The sequence below is a fragment of the Mandrillus leucophaeus genome, unplaced genomic scaffold (assembly GCF_000951045.1).
Source record: "Mandrillus leucophaeus isolate KB7577 unplaced genomic scaffold, Mleu.le_1.0 Scaffold95, whole genome shotgun sequence".
Lineage (NCBI taxonomy): Eukaryota > Metazoa > Chordata > Mammalia > Primates > Cercopithecidae > Mandrillus > Mandrillus leucophaeus.
In genome coordinates this window covers 2772117-2779905 of record NW_012110363.1, presented here as the reverse complement: position 1 = coordinate 2779905, position 7789 = coordinate 2772117, and the positions used below count along the sequence as shown (strand labels likewise).

The window sequence follows — 7789 nt, the reverse complement described above, 5'->3', positions numbered from 1 at the left end:
CCACCACCTCGCCCGGCTAGTTTTTTGTATTTTTTAGTAGAGACGGGGTTTCACTGTGTTAGCCAGGATGGTCTTGATCTCCTGACCTCGTGATCCTCATGACCTCGGCCTCCCAAAGTGCTGCGATTACAGACTTTCCAAAATTTTTTAAAGTTCAATATAATACTTTAATATTTTTAAATTTAAATTTAATAAAATGTAACAAACAATTCTACCTATAAATAAAAATGTTAATGGTAGACAAAAATGTATGTTTTTATTAGATAATAGTTTAATACCGATTATTTGCTTGAGTAAAGCCACTAAGAATCTATTTAATATACTTTTACAGTATCTTGTTTCACAGAACTTAGTGAGTTAAATATTTTTTAGGCTAGGGTGGCCTTGAGGGCTATGGGTACACTTTCACAAAGTGAAATATTTCTCAAATATTTAAATATGGAATATATTAAATTGTAGTAAAAAACACACTAGCAAGTCTTTGTGAGAGCAAAGGTTTTTATTCATCCCAAACATGTGACAAAATAGCTTTAAGGATATTATTTCTTTTTTAAATGAACTTCTCTCCATATTATATTAATTTAAATGTGTATAAATAGCAATCTACTGTCCTCCTATGGAATAAAACACAAAAGCTAAAATGTATAAATATCACCACCAAAGGGTTTTTTTTTTCTGATTTTATGACTACATAGATTTTCTGGTTTTGTAATCCAAGGAGTTATATGCATTAAATCAAATATGTAAAGATAAATGCATACTATATGTATGTACTACACATATACATAGTGGACATAGTGTATGTATGGTATTTATAGTAGCTAGCTCAGATCTGGGCACATAATAGTCTCTCAATAAATACTTGAATGCTGAGTTGATCATGCAATTCAGTCACCCAGCTTAACTAATAGAGGATTTACTCTATGTGTGTGAATGTTGTCAGATTCATGAGCCTTGTGATGAAGTAAGAACCCAACGGTTGATTGAAAGTGCCATCCGTCCTCTTGGCTAAGAAAGGCCTTGTCACCAGGGTTGACCTATTATCAGAGATTCTCTGTGACTGAGACCAGACACCACATCTGGGAGACTTTAGGCCAAATGTATGTCATTGGTTCCATTGTTGGAATTGAATTCACCACATTTTTAAATGATTGTTGAAATGGATTGGTAAATTGTCAGTATGGACTTCAGTGGGCTGTTGTCGACTCTCCTGGCCTCTATTGAGCCAGTCTTTGTGTGGCAACTACGTTGACCTATACTAGGCCGTAGATAATGGAGATACGTGGGGAGAAAAGGCATAGGAGTTCTTGTAGTTAAACTATGTTTAGGAAAACAATAGGCTTTTGGACTGGAAGAAACAGGAGAGCATGAAGGTAGGGCCCTGCAGTGCCTAATAAGTATAACTTGGTGATTTTAATTTTTAAGATTGCTGTCTGGAGAAATTATATGAATTTTACAATCTCACAAGCTTTGGTTTTTCTGTGTTTAAATTTACTTTGACAATTAACCTGCCATTTCTTCACCTGTGCTTTGCCTTGGTTCCATATATCCATTCATCTCTCTACTTACAGCCACATTCATTCTACTCTTAATAAACTGCCTGCAGAAGGGTGAGATCTGATGAGGTAGAATTTGACAAGTGGTTATGCTGTGGAGCCTTGCAGAATGTTTTGAATTATCATTGTGTACTCCTAAATTACACTCCTCCCTCCATGCACCGCCTCCACTACTCACACTTTACTAACAGGGTGCAATCCATCAATCTTATCTATGTATCAGATTAATGAAAGCCTAAAGCAAGAAAGTGTGCCTCTTGGACAGCTGACTTAAAAGTTCTTGAGGCATTTGCTCGGGTTCCTCCAAGCTCCTGGATGATCTCTGATGCTTTTATTTTTCTTTTTGCTCTGGATAAACTTCCTATCAGCACACTCAGTTCCCCAGAGGCAACGGTCTCATTGATTAGAAACCTACCTCTGCAAAATGCCACTATAGGTTCCACTGGCCACAATGATTTCTTTGTAATCATAAAAATAATATTAACTACTAGTTTATAATAGACAACTAACTTTCTGCATTGGGGTTTGTCAGGAGTGCCTAGCACAATGCCATTCACATTGTAGCTGCTCATTAAGATTTCATAGAAATTCAGTCATTTCATCTTAGAGTTGTCTAAAACCCACAGAGAGCTATAGTACCTTCCTATTTATTATATGTCACCTTTGTTCCTGTCACACAACAGAGATAATTCATAAACTGAAAAGCAGTAGACTCACAGTAATGACACCAGATACTCTGCTGTCCTAATACCTTAGGCTATATTACCAAAGACACATTCTTGCATTAGTTAAAGAATTGCCTGGTTTTCTTTTTAGTGAAAGCAGTGAGGAGTGGGAATTAGTGGGACATCCACTGAAGTTAAAGAATTTAGTGCATGCTAATGATTTTATAAACATTAGTATATACAGTTAACCTCTGCTTTTTATAATCAACCCAATGAATATTTTGCATGCATTAATATACAGAAAAAATTTTAAGTGAGTTTAATCACATTTTTTTCTAGGACAAATTATGGGTAAAGTTAATTTTAAAATTCTTTGTATTTCACAGGTAAAGAGATAGCCCTGTAGCCTTATTTGGGAATATAAATGGATATCTGGTTCTGGTCAACATTTAAGACTCCTTGGTTCTGATTACCATGTGTCTTAGAGGCAGAGTTTTAATACATTAGTTAGAATTTTCAGAAACAGTTTTTGCCACACAGGTTGCCATTAAAAATTATGTTCACCCTTGTAAGATGATTTACCCGCTCTTCTTTTCCTCAATTTATGAATAATAGAACATATAGTTAAATAAGAGATGACTTGTTCGTTTGAATAAAGTGATGCTGTTCTAATATTTAAAGATTTTACATATTTATTATAAATATCAGTACTTTCCTTTTGTTAGGATTTCCATATCATTTTCTTGATTCACAGGTACTTTACAATAAGACATAAATAAAATTTTTCTCTCCATTTTTTCATTTGGTATTATAAACTAAACATAGTTTTAGAAATAACTTTAGCATACGGTATTTACTTGAGGTTATAGCTAGTTGTAGCTTTTTAAAACAGTAGTACTAGAATGTCTACATAATTTTAAAATTATAATATTTCAATGATATTTTAGAGAATTATTTATGAAAATATTATTCTCCAGTCATGCTCCATTAATAACTAATAAAAAATAAATCCATGCAAATTGATGCCAAATGATACATACAGTATTCAACTTTTATAGTTGTGCCTAAGGAGTTAATGTCTTTGATTTTTTTTTCCCCTTTCTGCTAAAAGAGAGAAAAAAAAGAGACCTGGTAGATTAGCAGTGAGAGATTGTTTGGGAAGAAATGAAGCAAAACTGAAATAAAACAGTGCAAGCTTGTTTCTGTTTGGAGGCCACACACAGTGAGAGCCCAGAACACATTTCAGATCTTTTAGAAAGAAAGGAAAATTTCTTGTTTAATTTTGGAGTAATTTATAATAGATTATATATGTTTTACTCTGTGTACTGTAGCATAAGCACCATTATTTAAAATGTTAAGAAACCTAAAAAGGCTGAAATAATAACTTTTCCTCCAGAATCAAAAGACCTTATTAAAAGTTTCATTTCTCAGTTCTAAAAAGTACTGCATATTGTTTTGGTCAGAAAACTGCTTCAATTAAACCATACCTATTTTTAAGTGAAATATACAAATCTAAATATGAATTTTTAGTTATTTTAGTCTTATATTTAGAACTATTCTTCTTGAGTACAATGCTATTTGTTGTTTTTTTTGATGTCTATGAGATTTGAGGATTTTCTTATTCTCCCTCCAATTTGGTTAACGTGAAAAATGATTACCACTGATTTTTCTTAAATGGTTTTATTGAATATTATATTTTTCAGTCTCTTAGTCTAAGGTTTCTGATCCAAAGTAATGATAATGTTTACAATAATTTATTTACTTGTTTCCATTTAATGAATATACCAGTTTAGATTAAGAGAAATAGAAGTTATAGCCACTATACAAATTGAGTCGATGTATATTTACCCTCTTTTTCTTTGCCTGATAAGATGGGCAGGGGATGGATGAACTGAAGAGTACTTTAACTCACGCACTTCAGTGAACCTCATCTTCTTTTAAGTTGCCTCCTAATTTGTTCTGTCACTTGTATGATTTTACATTTTAAAAAGCTATGTATAATCAATGATACTTGTTTGGATATTGAATCTTGTTTATTCTTGTTATTAAATTATATACAAAGATTAAATAATAATATAGACTAGTATGTAAGTATTATAGCCACATTATAACCGCAACTGTGTGTTTTTCTTAATGGTGATTTTGTAAATGACTTATCCAGAGTTCAGTGGGCGTACTGGCCAGCATGCCCTGTAGAAGGGTGTAGGGTTTCTGTGGGGAGGGGTTAGAAGGACACTTGATGCCTGAGGTGCTATTAAGGAATGCATGACTGATTGCCAAAGTGGTTATTAATTATGCAGGATACAGTGAACAAAGCGGCACAGTGAATATTGAAGTGAGAGGGGGAGAAGAGGAGGGAGGATTTTTTTTTTTCATCCCTTCTGACATATGCCAGTAGGTAATTTCACTGTTAATATCATGTCAAGAAAAGTCTTAACTGAAAGCCAAATTTGCTTTTATGTTCAGGTTAAGAAAAAATCCAACCAACTCTCAAACAAGGCTTCAAATACATTAATTCACTTTCTTTCCTAGGGAAAAAAGCAGCATGCCTGAAATAAAAATACTTAGAGCAATATAATAACACCAGTCCTACAGAAAAAAACATTAGTGGCAGGATGTGCTCAAGATTTTTGTAAATGTTAAATTTTCATAACTTATTGCATTGCATTCCCCTATTGTTAAACCAATTCTAATAAGTCAACCTTTATTTGAAAACTTACTTAAAAATGGATTTGTATTTACCTCAAGGAGAATTAAGAGAAAATTTAGATTCTTAGAATTTTTTTGTATTTAGAGACTGGGAGAGGTATTTCAAGTACTGTTTATCTATACTGTAGTCTGAAGCACTTGTTGAATGATTAGATTTTTATTAAAATATACAATATACTTGTATATTTATGCAAGGAGTCTTGAGATGACAGTATTTTATTGCATCTAGGAAATTATATAATTGCTATAGAGACTAAACTCCTACTTGGCTAAGAATTGCTTAATGTATTTTTCAATTCTACTTCTACTCCATGGGCACAATGCTCTCTTTCATATGATGATCATGGTGTCTCTGTTTCATTTCTACTGATTCCTTTTGTTCCAGTTAATTTCTTGCTGTCTAAGAAAGAATTTCGCAGATGATATGATTTGTAGTTAGAAAGAAAAAGGCAATCAGCACTATGTAGGAGCGGTAAATGGCAGACAGATTATTGTAAGTCATTTTATAAGAGGGTTGTAAATAAAATCGTAGACTAATTGAAAGCTTGAGGTTTGATTGATTCATATTTTATAGCTAAAGCCACAAAGATTTAAAAGCTTGGAGATAAAATGGCAACCTCACAACTCTTTCCATCTAAACCTGATGGAAAGAGTTGTTTTCTAGAAATAAGTATGGTGCAAGTCAAAATTATAAATTACATAGTTTTTCTTCAATATTCCCACCCATTCAACACTCTAATACCTTAATTGATCAGATATTTGTTGAGAAAATTCAAAGATGTATATAATATCACCCTTGGTCTCTGATAACTTACCTCGTTTTGGAGGAAAAAAATACATACCTGTAAAAATACAGAATGTGACTGTCATATTGAGTGGTTTGGAAAGATTTCGAGAAGGAAGATGGGAATGTGGAGGGCAGAGGGATGTCATAACCCTTAGATTAAAGAAAAAAATCAATAAGCAATCAGACAAAAACTCCAGGAGCTATTCAGTATAATTTTTTTTCTCAAATGCATTATAAAAATCTCTCAAGAGCTTATTAAAAATGCTTGTTATCAGATTAGTCAGGGATCCTTATTTTCTTAGTCTGGGGTGATGCTCAGTTATCTGTATTTTTATCAGATATGCTTGGAGATTCAGTTGCTCTAAACTATAGTTTGATCAGAATACATTTGCTTTTTTTTCAACTTGCCAACATTAACGGAGTTTATTTATTTATTTATGTTTTACAGTTACTTTTATTTCAAGATTTTAGTGAATTTTTTTATATTCAAACAAATGAATTTTATATGAATAGATGGAAAACTCTGCATATTTAATACATGTGTTCTCTTTATTTTTCAGGGTTGCAAAAAGAGTGGTACTTTCCCATAAAATTAGGTAGATATATTTCAGTTTTTAGCACTTGTATGTATTGTACCAGCTCTTCCAAGCAATATATTAAAGACTATCAATTTTGTCAACTCTCAGTGGCTGTTACCCACGGAACTATGCAAGATTGTCCTCTGCCTTCTTTTCTGTTCAACACTAAACTTGTTTGATAAATCACAGATGACATAGTTCCAGCATTGAAGCACAATTCTAGAATAGATATTCATTCATTCTACAACATTAGACACTGTTAGTAAAATAAGACATTTCCAGTTGTCAAGAAATATTCTTCCATTTTCTATATTTTTTACATTTAATTTTGTCATTAATTTTGCACCTATTTCTAAATGGCAAATATTTCTCTTACATTTATTACAAAAATAGCAGTTCATACCACTTTCCCCTTCCTAAATGACTTTTCTGCCTTTTGTAGGCAGGCACTTCCAATTTTTTGAACTGACTTTTTAGAATTTACCTCTATGACTCTATTTAACATGCTTTTATATCTACTTCTTCACTCTTTTACAAATTACCTATCGATTTCTCATTGGAAGATGAAGCCATCTTTCACTTTCTTTCACCCTCCTGCCTTTACCACACGTACAGATACTTCCCAGCACCCCATCCTCTATTATATCCTGATTATATCAAATACAAATTCATTGTGTACATTATGGTAGCTCTGTAGTCATTTTTCACAGCTGAGCCATGAACTGTATACCATGACTACATTTCTGTTTCTGTTCTTTTTATGTTTCCCTTGGAATTCTTTTTTGGTTTGTATAGCTTTTATATTTCATCACTGATTCATCCTGAAACTGTTCCTCAGATTGTGTAAATCTCTTCTCAGTACAATCAGACACATTTGGTTTTCTAACAATTGCGTGTTCTTGAAGAAATCTTTGCTGCAGCCATCTGGCCTGCTCCAATGTGGACTGCTCACCCTTTAGAATGGCTGCACAGCGTCATCCTTGCAATCTCCTTCTGCCATCATCCTGACCATTCCTTTTGACATTTCCTTGCATTAGATCCTCTGTTTGCTGGATCTTTTGTCTTCCTGTGTCTCAATTTACTTCTTTGTGAACAGAGTAAAACTTCCATGAATATACTGAGAAAATGGAGCATCAGAGATAAAATTTTTGCAGTCTTGCATAACTTAAAATGCTCTAAGTATTAACCCTCAAACTTAAATGAATACTGATTAAGTCTGGAATTTAAGCTGGCCACTTAAAACTCGATTGGACATTCTGTGCATGTGGATGGACTTGCCCACTATTGTTTTTACTCTATTGCATGCTGGCTCAGTCAGTTTCTTGAAAACACTCTGATTCCTCTGATCTGTTTTCTAAGAGTATAAATACTGGCTACCAGTTTTCTAAACTAGAAGCTGAGTTGATTAACACCGAGATATTCGTCATTGTATACATCTAATATATATAAGTTTTTGTATATGTAAAATCTGTGTGTGTATATATACATATATAT

At 33.0% G+C, this 7789-nt stretch overlaps 1 protein-coding gene across 1 annotated transcript in view; it reads left to right on the top strand.

Moving 5' to 3' along the window:
- Positions 1 to 7789, top strand: part of PDGFC (platelet derived growth factor C) — a 238660-nt gene that overhangs the window by 189705 nt on the left and 41166 nt on the right. The window lies entirely within an intron of this gene.